At 54.3% G+C, this 25,118-nt stretch overlaps 1 protein-coding gene across 2 annotated transcripts in view; it reads left to right on the top strand.

The window, feature by feature from the left end:
- The first annotated feature begins 14,428 nt into the window (after positions 1-14,428).
- The window catches only part of GRIN2C (glutamate ionotropic receptor NMDA type subunit 2C), a 50,097-nt gene continuing 39,407 nt past the window's right edge, over positions 14,429-25,118 (top strand). Inside the window, exon 1 of one of the 2 annotated variants that reach the window (XM_073310748.2) lies at positions 14,429-14,873. The gene's annotated coding sequence lies outside the window, so the exon portion shown is untranslated. The remainder of the gene's footprint in view (positions 14,874-25,118) is intronic. The other variant, XM_073310749.2, reaches the window with a different exon arrangement.

The following is a 25,118-nucleotide window of genomic DNA, read 5'->3' as shown; positions in this document are numbered from 1 at the left end:
GGAGCCCTGGCCTGCTCCGCTTGCACTGCGGCCCGATACCCCGCTGACTCCCCCCACCCACCACTTGCTCCTCTTGGCCTGCCTGCCTTCTGCCTTCTGGGCCCCACTCCCCCTGGCTAGACCCCAGTGCAATTCCAGCTCCGGGCAGTCTCTGCTTCCCGTCACCTGTGGGGCCCCACCTGTCTCCCCGGAGCGGAGGTGCCTGGGACTGGTGCAGAAGCCTGGCCAGTCTCAGCGCCATTCTCCATTGCTCCCCTGCCCCGCCCCCCCCCCGCCCTCGGACGCTGCTGCCACTCCAGCTGAAACCCCCCCCCCAAGAGGGGGGGGGCCTGCCGGCCCGCTTCCCCAGAGGAGGGGAGTGGAAGGACCTAGCCCCCAGCCACTTGCTGTTTGTCTGCGGACCCTTCTCCAGTCAAGAGGACTCTTATCACTTGCTCCGGCATTTCTGGAATGCAAAAAAGAAAGCCTGGAACAGACAGACAAAAAGCCGTCCACTGGAGGAACACCGCCCAGGGAATCTACACATCACCGTGGAGGGGGCCTAAGACTGAGTAACTTTCGAACTGTGCTCTCGTGTGGGGGGAGGCCTTGACTGTGTCTTAACTGTGTTTGTAGGGACACGGGGGTGTGGCACGGAGCTGCCCCCCGATCCATCTGTGTCCTCCCAACCCCCACACTACAATCTTCACCCCCCCACTCCACCATCTTTGCTGGCTGTCTAACATCTGCCTCTGGACTCAGCTGCTCGCCGTGATTCCACCGCGTGGGCCAGAAGCACCAGCCAACCAAACAGGAGTCTCTGGACAAGCGTATGGTGTTCATGTGCCAGCCCCCCACCCCCCCCCGAATTGTCCACCCCACAGCTTGTCCCTTTCTACCTGACCCCAACTCCTGTTAATCACCTGCCACTGCCCCTGCTGGGGCATCGGCAACGGAGGGCACCAGGGTGACCTCCACCGCTGCCATGCCCACCGCCTTCCCAGACTCTAGGGGAGCCTCCCTAGCCGGCGGGAAAGGCCAGGGCAAGAAGAAGGGGAAGGGCCCCACTAAAACCACCAGGCCCTCCATGGCAGGGGCCACCCCCACTGCTGCAGCCCCGCCACCGACCACGGCGTCCCTCCCTACTGCCCCCTCCACCGGCTCTGCGGGTGTCCCTCCCTCACCCCCCAGGATGTATGCCTGGGCGGCGGCAGCCCCCCCGCCTGCCACCTCGTCATCTCTCCCACCCACCGCCTCCGCCACCATCAACAGTGGCCGGGGCCCCTTCCCCACCATGACAAGGAAGCACGGTGTCCGATGCCTCCTGGTGCCCGCCTCGCCCCACGTGGAGACCTATGTGCGTGCGTTGGTGAGGATGGTGGGGCCTCGGCATTGTGGCGGCCTCCAAAATGTATGGGAAGGTTGTCATCTTCTTAGCATCGGAGGCTGCTGCCCAGGAGGCGGTGGAGAGGGGCCTGGCGGTGGGGGGGTGGGGTGTTTGTCCCCCTCGAGCCGCTGGAGGACTTGGGCATCTGCCTGCTCCTGACCTCTGTCTCTCCTTTTCTCCCCAGTGCTGCCCTGTTACCCGCCCTTTCCACCCTAGGGAAACCTGTTTCTGTCATCAGCCCTCTTCCGTTGGGCTGCAAGGACCCCAACCTCCGTCACATCTTTTCCTTCTGCCGGCAAGTGCAGCTTCTACTGCTGTCGGCGGCGTGTGATGGAGAGGCGCTCAAGGGGTCCTTCCTAGTCCCCCACCAGGGGGCCCTTTACCGGGTGTATTTCTCCATGGGGGAAGCCCGGTGCTACCTCTGCCGGGCGTCAGGGCATTCTCCGGAGGGACTGCCCCTTAGCCCGGCAAGGAGGGGCACCTGGGATCCCCGAGACCCGGCAGGACATCAGCCCCATCATTGCCGACGCCCCTGGCCGCCCGATACCTGAACCTGCCCCCCCTCCTCTTCGGACCACCACTTCTCCCGCTCAGGCTCAAGGGGCACCTCCCCTACAACGCCCAGATGAGCAGGAGAGCCCCGCCCTTGCTGCTGACAATCTGGCGGGACCTATGGAGGAGGATGTGGCAGAGATACCACCAGGCATGGGAGAGAGCCTGCCCCAGGGAGAATCCTCCCTCCCTTATGCCACCCCCCCCACAAGCCCCTGAGCCATCGCCTTTACCCCCTGATACGACCCCTGCTAACCAGCTCCCAGATGATGTCATGGAGGGCTGGGCCCTAGTCCAGGGGAAGCGAGGCAAGCGGAAGGCTCGAACTCCGCCTCATCTCCCCGAGGCGGAGGCCCCCTGGAAGACCAGGAAGGGGGGCACCGATGCCGAACCTTCCGCTTTGCCCATGAGTGCATCCCATCCACCGGTGTCAGCTGGGAAAGACGTGGTAGCAGCGGAAGGTAGTGTCTCCCCTCCATGGGAGACCCTCCCTTCCGAGACCCTTGAGGAAGCCCCTTCTGTCCTGACACTACCCGAAGCCCCCGTGAACCCCGAGGCAACCGTTGTGGTGGGTGCCAGCAGGGAGAACCCCGGGGCGACAGAAAGTGTCCTTTCCTCCATGTTCGAGGAGATCGAGGCCCTAAATCTGACCCCAGTCGCCCAGGGGGAGGACTACCTTTTGCCAGCAAACCTCGATTTGGGCGACCTCACTCCACCCCTCTTTTCCACATGCTCCCTCTCCCTAACTGCTGTTTCTGCTCCCACCTCCGAGGAGCCCCTGGACTCCTCCATCGACCCGGCCACTGATGGCACCCCACTGACAACCACCCAGCCTGCTCAGGTGACAGCTGGCGCCATGCAGCCGGGACACGAGCCGCCAGGGGCATCCCCCATTGGTGCGGAGCAATCAATTTCCTTCCCGGGCAGGGGCCCAACAGAAGATAATCCACCTCCTGATGCTGTAGCCACTAAATCCACCATAGAGCCCACGCCTGGTATCACTGAGAACTCCCTCCCTACCCCCTTAACCCTCGAGCCTGATCGGGAGGCGCCACCATCCAGCTGCTTGCCTCCCGAAACCCAGAACCTTGCCTCTGCCCCTACCCCTATCCAGTCTACCTCCTGCGATGTTATCGCCGCCTCCGGGGCTGTCTCCTTCCCTTTTCCAACTGATGACCCCCAGGGAGCGGCCTTTGTGTTCTCCTGCCCTGACCCATTAGGAGCTGCTATTTTCCCTCCATCATCCCCTATCACCCCAGGGTTTGAGGCGGGCCTAGAAGCTCCAGCCCATCAGGCACCCCGTTGGGGCTCCGCACCCTGCTTGCCCATTTTAGTGGGCCATGGGGCTGCACCAAGGGCCCCACCAGGGAACAACCGGGAAACCGTAACCCCACCCCCCCATGAGCTGCGAGGAGAGCTGCGGAAGTTTTTAGAGGATGTCCGTGGCTCCCACAACAAGGTACAGCTTGCTCTCCAGCGATGGGGGGATTTTTTTCAAATCCTCCGGGCCACAAGGGCCCTCATGGGGGAAGGTAAAGGGACGGGGAAGCAGGATGCCACGGCCTACTGGCAGGTCCGCGTCTTCCGTGACCAATTACTCACCTATGGGATGGGTCAGGGACTGTCGCGCGGCCCGCTGGGGGATGTAAGCATCCCTGCCAGTGAGGTTCCCCCCCGGCCCTCCCCATGGCACCTCTCACCATCGCAACGTTGTACACCCGGGGCTGTAGGATGGCTCTCCGCAGGTCCCAGGTGCTCTCCTTCCTTCGGGAGGGAGGGTACTCTGTAATTTTCCTGCAGGAGACCCATACAGATCCGACCGCCGAAGATAGTTGGCAGCTGGAGTCGGGGGACAGGGTCTACTTTTGCCATTCCACGATTCAGCAGGCTGGAGTGGCGACCCTGTTCTCCCCCGACCTACTGCCTGAGGTGCTAGGGGTCGCCGAAGCCATGCAGGGTCGCCTGCTGCATCTCCGGGTCTATATAGAGAGGCTCGTGGTTAACCTTATTAACGTCTATGCCCTGACATCAGGCCCGGAGCGGCTGCAATTCTATCGGCAGGCGTCCGCCTTCCTCGGCACCTTAGATTTTCACGAGTGCCTGGTCCTGGGAGGGATTTTAATACCACCCTCGAGGAGCGAGACCACTCGGGGACTGAGCAGTGCCCAGCTTCCACGGACATAGTTGAACATCACTCCCTAGTGGACATCTGGTGTGACCACCACCCGGATGACACTTCCACATTCACCTTTGGCCGGGTGGAAGCCCATCGGTCGAGCCACTCCCGATTGGACCGCATTTATCTATCATGCTTCCATCTCTCACGAGCCCACTCCTTCAGCATTCGACTGGCCCCATTTTCTGACCATCACCGAGCCACCGTGACAGCCTCCCTCTGTGCAGAGAGGCTGGGGCCGGGCTACTGGCATTTTAACAACAGCCCATTGGAGGATGAGGGCTTCGTGACGTCCTTCCGGGAATTCTGGCTGGCCTGGCGAGGGCAGCGGCGTGCCTTTCCCTCGGCGCGGCGATGGTGGGACCTGGGGAAGGTGCGCGCCAGGCTTTTCCGACACAACTACACCCGGGGCACCAGCCGACGGAGAAATGCGGCGATAGAGCAGTTGGAATGGGAGGTCTTAGAGCTGGAGAGACATCTGGCCACCAGCCCCGAAGACCCGCTCCTCTGCGGAGCGTGCTGGGAGAAGCGGGAGGAGCTCCGGGCCCTCGAGAACCATCGGGCCCAGGGCGCCTTTGTTCGATCCCGCATCCACCTCCTTTGGGAGAGGGATCACGGCTCCCGCTTCTTCTATGCCCTGGAGAAAATGAGGGGGGCCAAGAAGCACGTCACCTGCCTCCTGGCAGAAGACAGCACCCCCCTCACGGAACCGGCGGAGATGTGCGGAGGGCCCGAGCCTTCTATGCAAGTCTTTTCTCCCCGGATCCGACCGACCCTAGCACTTGCAGGGTGCTTTGGGAGGAGCTCCCTACGGTCAGCGCGAGTGACCGAGACCGGCTAGAGTTGCCTCTCACTCTGGCCGAGTTCTCGGAAGTCTCCGTCGTATGCCCACTAATAAGTCTCCAGGCATGGACGGGCTGACCATGGAGTTCTACCGTGTGTTTTGGGATGTCCTCGGCCCAGACCTAGTCACCGTCTGGGCCGAGTCTCTGCAGAGCAGGGTCCTCCCTCTCTCGTGCAGGCGAGCTGTGCTCGCCTTACTGCCGAAGAAGGGGGACCTCTGCGATTTACGAAATTGGCGTCCCGTCTCGCTCCTCAGCACAGACTACAAAATGGTAGCGAAAGCAATCTCGCTGCGGCTAGGGTCTGTGCTGGCGGATGTGATCCACCCAGACCAGACCTACACCGTCCCGGACCGCAGTATCTTTGATAACCTATTTCTGGTTCGGGACCTTTTGGAACTCGGGCGTAGAGATGGTCTGTCGTTCGCCCTCCTGTCCCTAGATCAGGAGAAGGCGTTCGATAGGGTACCTCCTGAGCACTCTGCAGGTGTTTGGCTTCGGACCCCAGTTTGTGGGTTTTCTTCGGGTGCTGTACACTTCCGCAGAGTGTCTGGTTAAGCTCAATTGGACCCTGACTGAACCGGTCAGCTTCGGGCGAGGAGTATGGCAGGGATGCCCCCTCTCGGGCCGGCCATACGCTCTGGCGATCGAGCCCTTCCTCTGTCTCCTCCGCAGGAGGTTGACAGGGTTGGTGCTGCGGGAGCTGGAGCTGCGGCTGGACATGTCGGCATACACCGATGACGTGCGCCTCATGATCCAGGACCCCGGCAACTTGGCGCGGGTGGAGGCTTGCCAGGCCATCTGTTCAGCAGCCTCCTCTGCCCGGGTCAACTGGGTCAAGAGCTCTGGCTTGGCGATAGGAGACTGGCGGCAGGCGAGCTCCCTCCCACCCGCACTTCAGACCATCCGGTGGAGCGTTGGTCCGCTACTCTACCTCGGCATTTACCTTTCTGCCACACATCCCTCTCCGCTGGAGAACTGGGAAAATTTAGAGGGCGGGGTGATAGAGCGGCTCCGGAAATGGACGGGACTACTCTGATGTCTCTCCCTCCGAGGGAGAGCGCTGGTGCTTAATCAACTAGTTCTGTCCACGCTCTGGTTACTGGCTCAACACCCTGGTCCCGGCCCCAGGTTTCCTGACCAACCTCTGGACATCGATTCTGGGGTTCTTTTGGTCAGGAACGCACTGGGCCCCTGTAGGAGTCCTTCATCTACTCCTGAAGGAAGGAGGACAGGGCCTGAAGTGTCTACACACTCAGGTCCGTGTCTTCCGCCTCCAGGCCCTACAGAGGCTCCTCTATGGTGCAGGCAGTTCGGCATGGAGCACACTGGTGCACACCATCCTGCTCCGCATCTGAGGGCTCCGATATGACCGGCAGCTCTTTTATCTCCATCCGGAAGGTCTTCCGCGAGATCTCTCCGGGCTGCCAGTCTTCTACCAGGACCTCCTCCGGACTTGGAAACTGTTTTTAACGACCAGCTCCGTGGCGGCCACCGAGGGGGTAGATCTCCTCGCGGAGCCCCTGCTACACAACCCCCAGCTCCGTGTGCAGGTGGGAGAGTCCCGCTCGGTGTGCCAGATCTTGATCCTGGCAGAAGTCACGAGAGTCGGAGACCTCCTGGACTACGACCGGGGAGACTGGCTGGATCCCCTGACGCTCGCCCGGCGCATGGGGCTCTCCAGACCTTGTACCCCCTGGCGCGTACTTCAGGAGGCGAAGGCCGCTTTGCCGCCCGCTGCTTGAGCTTACCTCGACCGGGTCCTGCTTGAGGGCACGCCCCCCACCCTCTACCCTAGGCCCGCCGGACTTTTTAATTGGACCCGTGCCCTGCAGATCCAGTTGACCCCCCGCACCCCTTCACTGCGAGCCGGCTGCATGAACTGCAGCCGGTACGCTTCCAAACCGCGCCAAGGAAACATCTATACATGCTCGCGCTCCACACCCTTCACGCCCTCACCCTAGTGTCCCACCTCGACACAAAGTGGTGAGACCTTCTGCCACCTTTGGAGGGTGAGCAGCCCCGGTGGGCCAGCCTGTATTCCACCTTGGTTCCAAGGCCCGTCGGGGACATCAGTTGGTGGCTCCTTCACAGAGCTGTGAGCATGGGCACGTACTTGGCACGGTTCACCCCCATCCCAGATACTTGTCCCTTTTGTGGTGTGAGGGAAACCCTGGCGCATGTATATCTGGAGTGCGCCAAGCTGCAGCCCCTGTTCCAGCTCCTCACAAATCTCCTATTACGTTTTTGGTTGCATTTTTCCCCTCACCTTTTTATTTATGCACTCCCCATCCGTGGCCTCACAAAGTCACGGGATCTCCTAGTTAACCTCCTCCTGGCCCTGGCTAAAACGGCCATCTATAAAACCAGAGAGAGAAGGTTGGCCGATGGAGTTTCCTGTGACTGTGGGGCTGTTTTCCGATCCTCGGTCCGTTCATGTATGCGGGCGGAGTTCCTCTGGGCAGCATCCACCGACTCCCTTGATGCTTTTGAGGAGCGGTGGGCGCTGTCCGAGGTTCTCTGCTCAGTGTCCCCGTCCGGTTCCCTTTGTCTGACCCTTTGATTGGGGGAGAGAGTAAGGGACCCCAGCCCCAGCCATTGCTGCTGCGGACACCACTGCCTTAGAGGGGTCCTTTCACACATGGGTGCATGTGCCCCCCCCCCGGGTTGTGCACCCCACAGCCTGCCCCTTTTGTTGGGTGCTTTCAGAGGAGGGAATTGTTGGTGACACTCAGGCATGGCGCCAGGTAACTCGAGGGGGTGGCAGACCTTGAGAGTCGATGAAGCCCCCTCGCTCAGGGCCACCAGGTAACTCGGAAGGATGGAAGACCACGAGAGTCGAGGAAGCCCTCCACTCTGGGCCCAGGCAAGCTTGAACACTTCCCTCCCCTAAAGCTAATGAGAAAACAATTGTGATTGGTTGCTGTGTTACACATTGCATATGCTGCTGTTTTTACTTTGTAAGTGTGTTATGCAAATAAAAACATCTTTCGCTTCAAAAAAAAAAATTACTCTCCTAGAGCCATCTGGCCCGACCCTGTCACATATGGTAATGGATGCCCTACAAGTGCATAAGATAGACAGACAAGGTGGGTAAGGTCATATCTTTTACTGGACCAACTTCTGTTTGGTGAGAGAGACAAGCTTATATGGGTCATGTGGGGAAGAGCTCTGTGTGGCTCAAAAGCTTGTCTCTCACCATCAGAAGGTGGTTCAATAAAAGATAGGACCTCCCCCACCTTGTGTCTTTAATACTCCGGGATGACACAGCTACAGCATAAAATAGATAAAGCATTTGGAGGTTCTGGCTACTCACAGACTAGATTCACTCCTGCAGGTGGGTACAAATTGCTGGCTTAGACTTCCTGGGGCCTGGGACTAAAGCCAAAGCCCGAGCCCCACCGTCTGGGACCAAAGCCCAAGCCCTGAGCGGCAGGGCTCAGTTTACAGATCCCCTGCCTGAGGCAGAAGCCTATAGGCTTTGGGTTTGTCCCCCGCCCTAAGGGCGGTGGGGCTCGGGCTTTGGCTTTGCCCCTCCCCACCCCCACCCAGGACGGCAGGGTTTGGGTGGGCTCAGGCTTCGGTCCCTCCTCCTGGGGCTGTATAGTTATTTTTGTTGTCAGAAGGGGGTCACGGTGAAATGAAGTTTGAGAACCCCTGATCTAGTCTGACATCCTGTATAACACAGGCCACAGAACTCTGAAAGTGACTTGATGTTTTTGTTTTGATTACATTCCCAAACTGGGTGTGTTACGCTCTCACCTCTGCCATCCTCTTCCTTCCCCAGCTCACACAGAGCATCAGTCATTTAAAATTCAAGTTCTCTGAATTCATTGGTGGAAACATCTGTCTAAGGGACTCGGGCACTGTATTCACAGTAACAAGGAGAAGGGACCACCATGAGAACATCTATAAAGGGTCTCCATTAGAATCCCCTGCTAAAAATCACACCTTCAAAGTGTTACTTTAGGACAACACTTTGCAAGAAAGGGGCATATTTTCCCCTTGGTAAGTGCATAATGCTGATTGGTGTCACTAGGAGTTATGCAGGCAGCAAGGAGGTGGCGTGACCTAGTGTATAAGGCACTGAACTGAGTGTCGGGAGACCTAAGTGCTATTTCTGACTCTGCCATCCGGTCTGTGTCTGTTTCCCAACTGCAGTATATGACCTGGCTTTACTTTTCTTCCACCTTTCCCCATCTGTTTCTCATGCCATGTCTACATTACAAAATTATGTCGACCTAACGTACGTCAGCATACAGCCACCACAGTGATTAAATTGCTCGTGACTTGTGTGTGCACACCGTTGGCTTCTTGTGTCGGCGGTGCAGTCCTCACCAGGAGCCCTTGTATGGATCGTATTGTCAGTGTGGACGGCTCCTGAGAGCTGGTAACAGTCGAGTGTCTACGCTGACACTCCACCAACCTAATAATATTGACTGTGACCCTACGCCTCTTGGGGAGGTGGTGGTGTTAAATCGGCGTAGAGAGGCACTTATGCTGACAGGAGCCAAATTTAAGTGAAGACACTTCCATAGCTAGGTCGACGCAAGGCAACTTAGGTTGACCTAACAGGGTTGTGTAGACCAGGCCTTAGTCTAATTTCTCCTGATCTTTCAATGCCCCTTTTCTTTCTCCAGCGCCTATATCTTTTCGTTCTCTTCTTCCGTGTCTGTCCAGTCCCATTAATTCCTTCCTTCCTCGACTTCTCCATCTACTCTATTCTCTGCCTCATTGGCCCTTGCTCCTTCCTTATTTTTTTCCCCACCCCTTGGTCTCTTCCATGAATCTCCTTTCCACTCGCTCTGTCACTGCTCCCTTCTCCCCCATCTCTGGTCACTGGCTGCTAAACACCCCCATGCCCATCCCTCCCTGCCCCACCTGCTTGCTTGCTGGGTCCTGGAGGGCAATGTCCTTTTCAGCACATTGGCTGCTGGATGATGACGCTGCTTCTCTCCTTGCTTCTGTGGGGACACACACACTCGAATATATAAAACCGATTTCTAAAAAACCGACTTCTATAAATTCGACCTAATTTCGTAGTGTAGACATACCCTTAGCAAAAGAGATGAGGAGACAATTAGTTTTGTTGCAGCCTTGGTCTCCCCGTCTGTCTGCTAGCTACCTCACGCTGTTCTGTTCTGCAGAGGTTCTTATATTGTGATTGATCATCAGTGTAGCATCTGAGTGCCTTCCAGTACTCTGTTAAGCAATGGGACTAACATCTGTGATGTGGTTTGTTCTTTCACCCTCTCTCTAGGGGGAATGGGTTGGATAGCGGGCTCTCCTCACAGAGCCAGACTTTGGGCCAAATTCTCTGCTGGTGTAAATTGGTGCCTCGCTATGGCAATTTGCACTAGCTGAGAATTTGGCCCTTTCAGATCACCTGAGCTCTTGTCCATTTTGGGTACAGAGCTGCACTGAATCTGCCCCTATAAAGCATAAGCAGTTAAACACACCAATGACATTGCATTAATGGAAGGTACTTGCATTTAATGTGAAGGCTGGGAAATTAACAAAGGACTGGGGATTCCAAAACTGCCCATATTTACTCTGCCATGTAGCATCACAAGCAGCAGTTTCTGTACCTGTTCTTTTTTTTTTTTTAAAGGTAGACCGTAATGTATTGTGTTTGATTGTATATGCCTTGCCTTTTCAACCAAGGGGTTGCAAACAGATGTCAGGGAGTCACAACCATCCCATATTACTAAATGGGAGCCTGGCTTTCTGGTACAGAAAAGGGGAATCTGATATGGAAAAAGTAAATATTTGGTATATACTAACAACATACAGTTCCTAGGATATGCTATTTGGGAAGGTTAAACCCTTGGGATTGACTCCACCACGTCATGATGTCCGGGTTGCCAATGCTGCGGGGGAGAGCAAATCCAGCCAATAGAAACAATGTTTTCATTGAAATAAAATAAATCATGAAACCATTTCATTTGTAAAACCCTTTACTTTTGCAAAGATTTTAGGCACCAATGACCCTTTTTAAGCTTGTTCCCTAAAAAGTAAAGAAAGAAAATACGATGCAGCAGCATCTGTTAATCTGGGTGTCTCATGGTTTCAGTTAGAGGAATCTAGGCCCCTGCAATAGCTACCTGTAATATGCATACCAGGCTTCTATATTCCTGCTAATTGTTAACGTGAAAAAATTTAAATTAGTCCTGCTCTATAACTAGGGCTCCTGGGTAGTATGATAACACAAACCATCGCTTTGACTTCAATGGGATCAAGCCCAGTGAGCCAGAGTGTCAAAGGCACTCAAAGATGCCTAGTGAGATGTTTTACAACACCACCTGGTTCAGCGCTGTGGATTAAGGATGTAGTGAATGCTATTTCTCTTGGTGTTGATGGTTTTAGCTCAGAGCTTTTAATGCCACAATAACTGTTTTTAACTTGTTGGCTAGTGTAAAGTCCTGAAACCATTCAAAGGTCACTGTGGCTCGTCACAGTTTCTCCAGCTGTTACAAGCAGTTTTGTTACAGCAACAATTCCCCAGGAATAGGTCGTTTCCTATTAGAGTGTCAGAGTCTAGTTTAGACAGCGAATAGTTAACTAACAGAGTCAGGGTCATTACATAAGCTGCTGTCTCTCTTGAAATGCCAGGTGTCACTTTCAGGACCCAATGATGTTCTCAGTAGTCTTCTCTGTGTGTTTTCCTTATCGGTTTTAACCAGAACAGAATCTCATTTTTATGAACTGGTGTGTGACTGAGAAATGTAAGTGAAGCTTGGCTTGTGCACAATACCAGCTGAGATTATGAACCTGATCATATTACATCGTATTTGTGCGTTCTTATTGTCACAGACTTCACGTATATGAGTCAGTGGGTGGATTTTAAAAAACTGAAATAAAGCATATTGGAAATCTTTGTACATCTTTTGAGATATTAAAAAGTTATTTCATTGCTTCAAGGCTTTAACCTTTTATTTTTAGCTTTCTTTCTCAGAAAGGCATGAGGGTCATTACTGATAACACTTTCAGGCCTCTGGTGAGAATGAGTCCCTAGTGTGCTAGGTGCTGTACAAATACATAGTAAGATGTAGTCCCTGCCCTAAATAATGTACAAATATAAATAGATGAGACACACCCAGGATCGGAGAAGGAAGTATTCGCCTCATTTTACTGATGGGGAACTGGGGCCCAGAGAGAGATTAAAGATGACATTTTCAGAAGAGCTCTGCACCCACAACTGGGGCCAGATTTTCAAAAGAGCTCAGCTCCCACTTAGGCACCCAAATAAATGGCCAGATTTTCAGAAGCGCTCAGCAGGTGTAGTTGCACGCTGAGTGTAGTTGCACGCTGCAACGTGCATGTTGCACGCTGAGCTCTTGCGAAAAGGTGGCCTTGCATGGTTTGCCCACACAGCAAGCCTATGGCAGAACCACCACATGACCCCAGAACTCATTAGTTCCAGGCTAGTACCTCAAGTGAAAAACTATATTGACTCCTTTGTAGGCTGAACCCCAGGCTGGGGTCCAGGGGCTCCTAAATTCTACACCCTCCTGGGCCAGGGATTCACTGCAATCTGATCCTGAGAGGGGCAGCCCACCCTCTGTTCCTGTTGGGATTAGCACCACTGCGAGCCAGGCCTTCTGGAAACTGGTCCCCTAGGGCAGCCCTGCGAGGGGGCAGGTGCTCGCAGACTCTGGCCCACAGCCTCTCTGCGCCCCACTGCTCCAGCTCTGCTGTGGGGAATAACAGGGGGGAGAGGGGTGCTGTGAAGGCTGGCAAAGCCCCCTCCCCTGCCTAAAACTGCACCTTGCCCCTCTCACTCAGAGGAGCAGGGTTTATTTCATAGCCTAGCAAAGCTCTTTTAAACCAGAAACTTGGGGCCATGCAAACCCCGAGCCCTGGGGAAGGGATCCCTTAACCCCCACCCCAGTCGGGTTTTTCCTTCCTCTGCAGGTGTTTTTGTAAAATATTCTCTCAGTTATGCACCACGCACTCAGCTGACCATTAATACTGGGCCCCAGCGACAGCTGGAGGCCGCGGGCGGCCAGAGCTTCGCGGCCCGTCATCCCGCCCCAAGCTGCCCCCAAGCCCCGCCCACTAGCGGCCCCGCCCCCTCCCCCGGCCAGGGAAAGGGGAATAGGGCTCCCTTAAAGGGCCAGGCTCCCGCCCTGCCGGACTCCACTGAGTTGCCGGGGTGGAGTTTGGGCCAAAGTTGGTGTGTGTATGTGGGGGGGACTGGGGCAGAGGGAGTGAGGGGCGGGGGCAGGGAACAGTAAGTGAAGGCGGAGAGGGGGCAGAGGGAGTGAGGGGCGGGGGCAGGGAACAGTAAGTGAAGGCGGAGAGGGGGCAGAGGGAGTGAGGGGCGGGGGCAGGGAACAGTAAGTGAAGGCGGAGAGGGGGCAGAGGGAGTGAGGGGCGGGGGCAGGGGCAGGGAACAGTAAGTGAAGGCGGAGAGGGGGCAGAGGGAGTGAGGGGCGGGGGCAGGGAACAGTAAGTGAAGGCGGAGAGGGGGCAGAGGGAGTGAGGGGCGGGGGCAGGGAACAGTAAGTGAAGGCGGAGAGGGGGCAGAGGGAGTGAGGGGCGGGGGCAGGGGCAGGGAACAGTAAGTGAAGGCGGAGAGGGGGCAGAGGGAGTGAGGGGCGGGGGCAGGGAACAGTAAGTGAAGGCGGAGAGGGGGCAGAGGGAGTGAGGGGCGGGGGCAGGGGCAGGGAACAGTAAGTGAAGGCGGAGAGGGGGCAGAGGGAGTGAGGGGCGGGGGCAGGGAACAGTAAGTGAAGGCGGAGAGGGGGCAGAGGGAGTGAGGGGCGGGGGCAGGGAACAGTAAGTGAAGGCGGAGAGGGGGCAGAGGGAGTGAGGGGCGGGGGCAGGGAACAGTAAGTGAAGGCGGAGAGGGGGCAGAGGGAGTGAGGGGCGGGGGCAGGGGCAGGGAACAGTAAGTGAAGGCGGAGAGGGGGCAGAGGGAGTGAGGGGCGGGGGCAGGGGCAGGGAACAGTAAGTGAAGGCGGAGAGGGGGCAGAGGGAGTGAGGGGCGGGGGGCAGGGGCAGGGAACAGTAAGTGAAGGCGGAGAGGGGGCAGAGGGAGTGAGGGGCGGGGGCAGGGGCAGGGAACAGTAAGTGAAGGCGGAGAGGGGGCAGAGGGAGTGAGGGGCGGGGGCAGGGGCAGGGAACAGTAAGTGAAGGCGGAGAGGGGGCAGAGGGAGTGAGGGGCGGGGGCAGGGAACAGTAAGTGAAGGCGGAGAGGGGGCAGAGGGAGTGAGGGGCGGGGGCAGGGAACAGTAAGTGAAGGCGGAGAGGGGGCAGAGGGAGTGAGGGGCGGGGGCAGGGAACAGTAAGTGAAGGCGGAGAGGGGGCAGAGGGAGTGAGGGGCGGGGGCAGGGAACAGTAAGTGAAGGCGGAGAGGGGGCAGAGCCGGGGGAGCTGGAGCGCCCCGAGGGGAGCGGCAGAGCCCCCTGACGGCGCCGGTCTCGTGGCTCGCGGGGCGCACGGGGCAGGGCGCGGGAGACGAGCGCGCGTGGGGCGGGGGCTGGAGCGGGTCCCGCGCGGGCGGAGGCGGGCAGCGTCCAGCGGCAGAGGGCTGGAGGCAGGACATCTGCCCCCGTCCGTCCGTCAGCCCGCCCCGCCCCATCGCCCCCGGCGGGCGGGGACCCCTGCAACCGGCCGGGGCGCGCAGCCACCCGCGTCCCTCTACGTGGGGCTCCCCCGCCCCCCCACCGCCGCCATGAGGAGCCCTCCGGCCCCCCCGAGGGCTGCGCCTGCTGCTCCGCCGCGGGGAGGCGGCCGCCCCAGCGAGCCCTCGCCGCCGCCAGCCCGCGCCGCCTGAGCCCCTGCTGGGGAGGAGGGACGGCGAGCCCGGCACTTGCTCCCAGCCCAGGAGGAGACGAGCTGGAAGCTCCCAGCCTGAGCCACGGGGACAGCGCCCGGGACGCTGGTCCTGCCTTGACCAGCCGGGGCTGCAGCTGCCCGCGGTCACCCTCTGGTAAGTACCCGCGACGCCTTTCGACCAGCCCCTGCCGGCCCGTGTCTCTTGCCTCGACTCAGGTGGGCAAGCGGGGCTGGGGCTGGGGCTGGGCGAGCGGTCGCTCGTCTAGGGGCGGGCAGGGAGGGCTCCAGCCCTGCAAAGGGGACTGACACCTGAGGACGCAACTTTTGTCCGCGGAACTTCGCCTGCAAGGCCGGTGGTCCCTCCCCAGTGATTCCCCGTCGCCTCTTCTCTCCAGCCGCCCCCCACCCCTGTTGCTCGGGTCCCCTTTGCCTGGCGCTCCGGAGGACTGGGCTAGCTTCCCTTCCTCGGCTGAATCCCTAGCACCATGTTGAATGCGTTGACAAGAGGCGATTAAGTGGCAGAAAATGAGGTTTTAATGTGTCCTTTAAAAATGGATCCCGCTGTCAGTATTTACATCCCCACCTAGCACCTTGCGTAACGTAGCATGAGGCAGGACACTTCGCATTTATTTTTGCTTAATCCACATTTGACCTTTTTAAGCCGCCTATTTCTGCGTGTGTCTGAGCCGGAGCCATGCAAAGGAGGCATGTCTGAGGCTCCAAACCTCGGGGAGAAATATTTCCATGTTGCCTCTGCACTCTTGGCATTTGCCTGGCAATGATTATTGCTCCGGGTTCTAATTGTTATCGATAGGCTTCCCGTCTCCAACTGTTGCTGCAGGAGGAGCGAGGCAAGAAAGGGGGGAAATGTATATCAGATCAAGGTTGAAAGGAGACGCAGCTTGACTGAGAGGAGTCTATGCATTGCAACTCATTTCCCATCTGGAGTCCCAAGAGAAGGAAAAGGGTCCGGGGGGGGGGGGGCGGGAAGAAAATGGCAAAGAAAGTAAGGGGGGAAATTGGGGGGGGGGGCAGAGGAGAAGTTGGAACATCTTCCTTTTGAGAAAACTTACAATCCATTGCAGCTTTTCCCTCTTTTTGGCTCAGTCTAGACTCCCATCATTTGCTCTGCTTGATAGCTCCTTCTCCTCATCCATGCAATGACCACAAGCATATAGTAATAGTTTCCCCTTCCTCCTGGCTTTCCCCTTCTCCTCTTTCTCCTCCAGTCATGCTTCTGCTCAGTATTTCTCACCTGAGGGCTGCATTGATTTAATTACTTAAAAATATCAACAACTCTCTCTTCTCACCCCCCCCCCCCAAACACTGCACATTTTTCACTTGCATTCTTCGGTTTGGAGGTTTCTCTTGTTAAGATGTTTTTAAGCAGCAGGACCCTTTTTTTTATTTAATCCCTAAAGTCAAAATGTCTGCAAGAGCTTTTCTCCATGTCAGACCCCAGCATTCAGCGTTTGGGGGTGGGGGACGACAACAGAGACACTTAAAATGCCAGTAATGTTCACACATCACATTTCTTGAAATAAACAAACAAACCTGGCTGGCTTTAGGATGTGGAAGTATAGGGAAAACTCAATAGGGTGTTGCTTTTAAAATGACATTTTGCAGGCACTTGGTCTATAACAGGAAATGAAGGCATTTTTTGTTTTGTTTTCTGCTAGTTTAAAAGCAAACACCAAAGCATGAACATGTTTCATTTGCTGCCCTTCCCTCATTCATCTATTTCAGTTTCTGTTGTAGTCAATCACACTGTGTTCTAACAGGATGGTAAATACAAGTTTTCATGGCAGACCCTAAGGAAATAACCATTGCGGACTTTAAGCTCAATAACGTGATCACAGAGCAACTGTTTGCATGAGTGGGTTGGAAAAATGTTTGGAGCCATGTTGTTTCTTAAGGCAGAGCTGACGAGAGATAATGCGACACCTTTTATTGGATCCACAGATCATGCAGAATACACTGAACGAGCTTTCGGATCTCCAAAGGCACCATCAGTACTTTAAGCAGGACCCAGAGCTTGTGTGTTTGTGATACTTGTCTTCATCTTCAAAGTGCATTAACCTCAGTCTTTCTCCCATTTCAATCAGTGGCAAACCTCTTGTTGGCTTCCACGGGAATGGACTCGGGGCTATTATTCTCCCCCTCCCCTCCCCAGCAGGAGGTAGGTGTTACTATCCCAGTTTTACAGATGGGGACGCTTATTCTTTGGTCTCCCAGTCTCTACCTTGTCCACAAATGGGCCACATGCTTTGACCTGCCACCCATCACACAGCAGCAGCCAACCTCCCTCAGGCTGATAATCTGCCTTTTAAATAATTTCCCTAAATAAGTACTTACATGATGCTTATTTAGAGGCTTTTAAAAATGTGGATTAAAGGGACTACGGTGTGTGTGTGGAGGGGGGTGGGTTAGTACTAACAGCAAATCCGCAGCTTGCACCAAACCAAAAACTAGCCAACTGAGCAAAGATGACCCTTTTCTTCTATAGCTCTCCTCCCCAGTGTAAATAGCCATAAGGATGAGGCACAAGCTGACCCAAGATGGGAAACTATCCTTGTATTCACCACTCTGTGCTTAGGGATGTAATCAGATCTACCTGGGATGTAAATACCCAAGCCCAGGGTCTTGCCAGTGCCAAAGAGCAGGGCCTGAACATTAGCTTTTAATTTCCCGGGTTTTTCTTAGCTTTGCTGCAGCTCTAGATGTTGCTTTGATGCTGTTTTGTGGTACTTCAGTTTTGTTTTGCCTGATTTCTCCCCCCTCCCCCCTTTTTTACCATCAGTTTTTCTATTCTGTACCATTCCTGATTTCTTTTATTAATTAATTCTCCCCCTCCAACAATATTTCCCCCCACCACATCCTCTCATGCTGCGGTACATACCACTAAAACTAAACCAAATGAGGTGGGTTTGACCCCTTTCCTGTTTAAAATAAACATGATTAGCATTTACTTCACTCCTTATATGGAGAATCTGAGAGCACTTTATGATCATTAAGTCTTGCAACATCCCTGTAAAATAGGTAGGTACACGCTGGTATTGATGGGATGAAGAGATCTAGCTCTTCAGGACAGGGACTGTCATGTATGTGGATAGTGCCTTGCACCAAGGAGCCCTAATTCCTGATAGGGGCATCTTGATAATAGTGAATAATAATAGATCGAAGTATTACTATTTTTTACAGTATTACTATTTTTTGCATTTTACAGATCAGGAAACTGAGACAGAGGCTAAGATCACACAGTGAGTCAGTGACAGAACAAGGCATAGAGCTTGAGTCCTGATTCCTTCCCTTCATGCCCACTGAGATCACCCAGCGATTTCAGAGATTGATCTAATTTACTCCTTTTGCTTAAAAAGTGTCTTTCCTGGGATACAGTTATGGCATCTGCTAAGCTTACACAAAGTTGGCTTTGGGTGGGGGAGCGTGTTTGGTGCCCTGGTCAGAAACTTAAGTATCTCCACAACTGCCCCCACCCCCAAGGCCCTGCTGTGCCAACCCTGCTATACCCCTACACTCAATCCAGCCACTGAAGTCAATGTAGCTTATCGGTGCAGCTACTTTATCACTCAGAGAGGTGGCTGTTGTGCAACACCAGCCAGTCCCCTGGACTGCTCCCCCCCACTCTGCCCCAGACTGAATTTGCACCTCCATAACCTGCCCCTCCCAGGGCCAGTGGAGGTGACACATCTTTGCTTTTTTTTAAATGAATACATTTTCAGGCGAGATTTGAACTAAGTGAGATTAATTTTGCTGGCAATGGCTGTAAGATCTGCAAGGACAGGCTCCCCGATGAGACAGGCTTCGCTCAGTGGCTCCCATTGGTTTGGCTGGAGAGAGAGCTCCCTTTTGGCTTACTTGGGAGAGTTGCTGCCTCAGGGCCTAGGGTCTCAGCTGCAGTCCTGTGCAGGTTGCATGCCCAGTGAAACCTCTGGATGGAGGAATGCATCCATTCGGATAGCCCCCTTCCGCTTGGCAGGCACAGTCAACAGCACGTCAGCATCCTTGTAACTGGACACTTCACGTTCCCTTCCTTTGAAGATGTATATGTGATCACCAGGGAATGACAGGAGCTATTGGCTGAGAAACTGCACCATAAGCTAAAGAAGCTCCCAGGATAAAGAGATGTTTAGTTGTCGGTGGAGGTGCCTAGGGACTGTTGCTGTTGTTTTCATTTGTTTGCACTACCAGACGGTTGGAAATAGGGTTCTAGGGAGTTCTGGCAAGCTAAGCAGCATTGGCCCAGGTCACAACTTGGAGGGGAGCCCTCCCCTGGTGATTCGCTAGAGGATGCTCCTCTCCCTGATCTTCTGAAATGGTTTGTGCAGTGGCTCACCCTCCTGATGTCTTAGTGCATCCGGACGAGGATGTGTTCCTGATAGATCCATTCCAGCACCTCCTCCAGGCACCTTGTTGCCATGGTTGTCCGGGTGCGTTCAGAGACTCCTGAAGCACCAATCCCGTCATTCTCCAGAACTGTCGTTGGGAAGAAGGGACTTTGGGGTGACTTCCAAGCAGGAGGCACTGGATTCTGAGGGGAGTGGCTGAACCGGGGTAGCTGCAAGAGTCAGGGGATGCTGCTCATGCTGTGGAGAAACCAGTGCGGATTGCACTGGTTCAGCTGGGCCTACAGGAAGAAACTTCTCCTTGGCATCAAAGATGGATGGTGCAGCCAATGGTCCTAAAATGCCAAGGATGGCAGTGACGTGGTGTTGCAAACTCCAGGTGTTCCAGCCAATGGTCAGGAGAGGATCAATTTCCCAGTGTGAGGAGGCATGTACCATTCCCATGTCAGAACTGAATCCCAATTTGGTGCTTGAGATCCCCTCTTCATAAGAGATGTAAGAGGGGAAGGAGGTCCTGCCACTGACTGCAATTAAAGATTTCATAGCACTTGCCTTGTAAGAGTAAGGGTCTGGCCAAGTTCCAGTTGAAATCATTGTATTCTGCTGACCTCAATTTCCCCCTGCAGTCAGAACTGGAGAGAGTATTCTCACTCAGAGTCTGTCCTTGGCTTTTAAGCAGCTGCTACGTTCCAACCTAGCCCTGGATGCATTTCAGCAGCGGGTGAGTTAATTCCTGTGTTTGTGTCAATCTACCTACCTTTATCATCTCAGTCAGGGTGCTAGCTGTGGGGTGGTGGGAACATTTACCACTTTAGGGCTCCATCCTGCAAGGCACTGAGCATTTTGGACCCGATCCAGCAAAGCACTTTAGCACATTCAGCAGGTGAACGGTCCGTTTAAAATCAATACTTAACCCACCTGCTTAAGTGCTTTGCTGGATTGGGATTAGAGTGCTTGGCACCTTGTGGCATTGAGTCTTCAGCTAGCTTGCCAATCAGGATGTTGGCTTTGGGGAGGATGCTGGAACAACAACAAGGGGTCTGTTACCAGCTCAGGCAGGGTATCCGCCATGGAAGGAGAGAGAGGACTCCTTCCATTGCAGCCAGCTCACTGGATGGAGGGGACTTCGACCAGCTGTGGAGCTGCTAATGGTTGAGCCATGATGAGAAGTTGATTATGTGTCAGGTGCAAACAAGTCTGATCAGAAGCTGTGAGGACAAAGTGCTGCCTAAAGTATATTTAAATGTCCTTGAGGAGAAATTAAACTGGCAAATCACTGTTTTTAAGAGAGGCTTTTTCCTCGGCTCAGGTAGTTGAGGCCATATTCCCTATGAATTATTTATTGCAGGACTAAAAATACTTTGAAATTCACAGCAAGAGTGTAAGAGATTCTTCCTCCTCCAGCCCAGCCCGGGCGGGTGGGTGGGTGGGTGGGGAGACTGGGTGTGTGGTGTGCTAGGCTGGGGTCAACTATCTATTTTCCTGTGGCAATGAGTGTAATGGTGAACCCTAGAACTGTGGGAGAGTCCAGGGTTTCCATATCCAGGTATTAAGGCATCACTTTGTTCCTGCCGTTCCCTCCACTTAACCCTTAAATGTCAGCTGCCGCTGAGTGTTGCGGGTTATCTGGAGAGGGTTTGGAGATTCAGTCCAGTCCTGGCCCGAATATAAGCAGATGCTGAAGAAAGCTGAGTGGGTGAGTTGGTTATCCTGTTGGATTTGACCTAAACTTCTCTTTGAGGACAGAAAGCAGATTTGAGGCAAACTGATGTTCTCCTGTGCTTCATTGGCTCCCTAGCAAGGAAAAAACTGCAGGGCCTCCCCCCGCCCCCCCCCCGGTCACTGGATGGGGATTATTGTGCCCATCACTGTCGCCTAAGGACAGAATCACTGGCTTCCCTGTCTGGTCTCGCTGCCCGGCTGTGGGATCGGGCCATGCACCACTGTTCCTTCTTTACACAGGACCTTATGCTTATTGGCAACAGAACACCGGGTCCCCCTGCTAGGTGGGGGGGACAGGGTTGTGACTGTGCAGGTTGCTGCAGGGGCCACGGTCCTACCGCTGCTTAAAGCTGACCTAGCCTCTCATTCCCAGAGGAGATCCAGGAGAGTACAAGGGGGCGAGACCTTTTGCATTATGAAGGAGATGAGCCCTGCTCTAGCCTGTAGAGAGAGAACGAAGATGAAACCTCATCACTACAGTGTTTGTGTTATTGTAGGGCCTAGGAGCCCCAGGCATGGCCCAAGACCCCATTGTACTAGGTGCTGGACAAACACAGAACAAAGACCGTCCCTGCCCCAAGGAGCTGACAATCTTGACCAACAGCCTGTGCAGCAGGGGTGCAATTCAATAAGTGCCTCCTTTAAAGATGGCTCCTCCTCTGCTAGAAACCTTCCAGTTGAGCTTTAATTATTATTAATTAAATTAGCTATTTAATTATTAGCTATTCTACAAGCGCGAATCCTCCCAGCCATCCTCTGTAACTTGACTCATCCCCCTTAGCTGGAGGGAGAAAGTGCAGTTGCATAACCTCTGCACCGCCTCTGGAGAATGGGAATAAGACTAAGTGACTTGCCCAAGGCTGCAGAGGGAGCCAGTGTCACAACTAGGAGTAGAACTCAGGAGGTCCTGTCTTCTAGGCCTGTGCTGTAGCCTCCGCTTCCCGCCTTTCTTAGCAATGAAACAGAGCAGGGATGGAGTGCGAAAGGAGCGGAGTAAAAGCATGAGGAAAGGGCCTGGGATGTGAAACAGCGTGTGCAGCCCAGCAGGCTGCAGGTCCCCTGGTGGGAGGTGCTCCTCCCTGCAAAGATGCATTTGGAATTACAGCTTTTAATTACAATTGGCATTTCCAAGACTCCTGCTGGCAGCCAACATCTTGCTGACACCCATGTTTGTGTCAGTAGCAGGGTGGGAGGCCGGTATCACCATGTAAAGGAGCCTCCCTCTTGCTCCGTTCCTGCTATTAACATCAGAGGATGGTCAAACATCTCCTTTCATTACTCAGCCGTTAATGATCCTCTCTGGATTGGTCAGTTGGCATTGCATGTGGAAGGGAAAGGTTCAGTTGGGCAGTCTTGCACTTAAAGCATAGGGCACAGGGATTTGGTCCCTGATCTGCTGGTGACCTGAGGCAAGTCAAACGACTGCCACGTGCCTCAGTTTCCCCGTTGTGTGAGGAGGATGATATTACTGACTGACTTTGCAATGGAGGGTAAGAGTCTTTGCTAAGGTTTGCAAAGCACTTTGAGATCTTCTGATGGAAAGTGCTATAGGAAGGCAGAGACTGGAAGCTCTTTGAGCCAGGAACTGTGTTTTGTTCTGTGTTTGTAAAGTGCCTAGCACAGTGGGGTCCTGGCCCAGGACTGGGGGTCCTAGGCTCTACCACCATATAAATAAAACAGTGACATAATAGGATCCAAACACCCCAATATATCGGGGGAGGGAAGGACATCTGGCATCTAGATCCAAATCCAAACTTTGCACATGGGGCCCAACAAACCCCCACTCCAAATCTGAGGTGCAGAGAATCCCAATTTGGGTGCAATGTTGGCAGTTGGGCCTATCTCTAGTGTAATGACCTTGGGCCCAGGGCTCCCTTCGTGGTTAGCTGAGTCACGAGCTGGTGTCTGTTGTTTATATCAGTGTCTGGCCTGCAGGTCATAGGCCCGGTTGGGATGGGCACAATACACCCACATATTGCAAAGACAGTGCCTGCCCTAAGAGCTCAGACCCCCACATGGGGCCACTTCTCAGCAGGATGCACCAGGGAGCACCTGTCGGCATGGGAGCAGGAGACTATTTTTTGGACAGTGCAGTTTGAGGCCAGATGCCTGCAGTGTTGCCCCATGAGTGGGGGCAGAAAGCTCAGCTAGGTTCTCTCCAGCCATCCTGCTGGGGGTGCAGCGTAGAATCTCTGCCCCAGCCCCTCAGGATGGGCTGTGGGGCCAGACCCCAAACCCTGTGGCTCCCCTTGGATCCACATGGGTATGGGGGATGAGGGGTGGGAAGAGAGGGGTTAATGGAGATGGCACTGGAGATCCAGAGCCTCTCAACTGCTCCCCTGCAGTGCAGCTGCATTGGCACCATGCTGCCTTTGAGACCCCCATTAAGCCGTGATTCCCTGCCACAGAGAGTGTGTGTAATGTAGCCTCCAGCCAGGGAATTTCCACTCTGAGCACTGTGGGGCTGATGTGGGAAATGATGCACACCCCTCTCCTCCCAAAGCCAGTCTTCTCCTCCCCTGGTGTGATTCCTGGACCCCCAGAGTACCTTCCTCAGAGTCTGGTGAAAGGGGCAGGCGGGTGAGTGCTGCTGCAGGGGTGTTTGAAGCTCCTTGCTATTTTGAGAGGTGGATCTAGGCATGGAACCTGGAGGCATAATTGGGGCCCTCAGTGACTTAGGACCCAACCCTGTTCCCTTTGCAAACGATGTGGCTTTTTCCTGTGGCTTCACTGTCCTGTGGCTAAGCTGCTGCCTAGAATTATTGTTCTATATCAGATGGAAACCCAAGAGCAGCTTCAACCTGGAAATGCTTGGAGGGGTGGGGGGAGCTGCCATCGCCCAGAGGTCTCCCCACACTAAGACTGCCAGTTGTAAGAATCTTTGTGGGTTTGGCTGTGTGATGCTGGGGGGGGGGGGGGGAGGACATTGTGGAACAACAAGGGACCAAGGTAAACAGCGCATCAGAATCAGAGAAGACTCTTAACAAAAGCCCCAGAGCTGACCAGCGCCAAGGAAGCAGGTTCAGATTTTGATCTCTTTTGACTCAGCCTTACGTTTTGTGGAGCCCTGGGAGCTTAATGGATAAGGCACTGGTCTCCTGAGCTGAGGATTGTGGGCCCTAGCCCTGTGTAGGGTGGAAGATGCTTCTTATCCCTCTTGTTTCAGTGCATAAAACAACCTTTAAGTGACTGGGTTTGGAAGAAACTTCCCTTCTGGACAGGCTATTTTATCATTCCCCGCTTTGGAATTTCTTCCTCAAAAGTTTCTAGCTACTGTCAAACAGGGTACTGCACCAGGCTGACCACTGGCCGGATCTGGTGCCAATCAAAATCTATTTGGCAAAAAATAATGAAACTGACATACACAGTGCAGGAAGGTAAGAGGTAGTCCCTGCCACACATTCATGGGCCCTTAGAGCAAGGGGTGGCTAGTTTTGGGGGCAGGATACTTGGCTTCCTGTCCTCACTGATAAATTCTCTGGTTTAATGGGTGTGTCCAGCTTCCAGCTGAGCTGAAGTTCACAGTAATTAGAATCTCCCTGAACTTTGCAGGGCTTTGTCACATGTCGTTGTTTTGCGGGATTAGCTGCCTAAACCTCTGCCTTCTCCAAAATACTTACAGCTCATTTTCCCCCCCTCAAATGTTTAAATATTTTATTATTACCCTGGGTACTTAATCTTTGAGTTGATGGAACTGAAGGTGCCTATCAGCCTGTGAAATACATTTCTTTTTTTTAATTTAAAATGGAAGGCAAGCTGCTCTCTGGTAACTGACAGCCCAGGGATGGCGGGAGCTGGGGGGGAGGGGAGGAGAATGGGAAAGTGGAGACAATATTGCTGCTGAAGATCATTTAAAATAATATAAAAACGTTCAAGGGCGCCTGGAGCCTGAGTTGCTGAGGAACAAAGGGCACCAGGAGGAAAGGATGGAGACAAGGAGAACTGTGCTTTTATTTAACCCCTTCACCTCTGAATTCTCTAACCACATGCAAAATATGCCACAGGTGTGTGGGTGTGTCGGGGGGTAATGTAGTCTATTGTCGGACTGAAATATGAAACTCATTCCATCCAGGTGGGCTCTGATGTATCGATATAGCAAGGAAGCAGGGGGGATCAGATGATTATAAAAGCCAGCAAGCAGAGAGAGCTGCAGGAGGATAGGGCACTGAATGGGGAGTCCTTGACTTTGGACAAGTCCCTTCCCCTCTTTGTGACTCAGTTTCCCTCTCTACAAAATGGAGATGATGATTCCTGCTCAGCTTTGCAAGGTGCTTTAAGAGCAACCCATGAAAAGCTACAGAAGTGCTCAGTGT

The sequence above is a fragment of the Lepidochelys kempii genome, chromosome 14 (assembly GCF_965140285.1).
Source record: "Lepidochelys kempii isolate rLepKem1 chromosome 14, rLepKem1.hap1, whole genome shotgun sequence".
Taxonomy (NCBI): Eukaryota; Metazoa; Chordata; order Testudines; family Cheloniidae; genus Lepidochelys; species Lepidochelys kempii.
The sequence above is the reverse complement of the archived record's forward strand: the minus strand, read 5'-3'. Positions and strand labels throughout refer to the sequence as shown.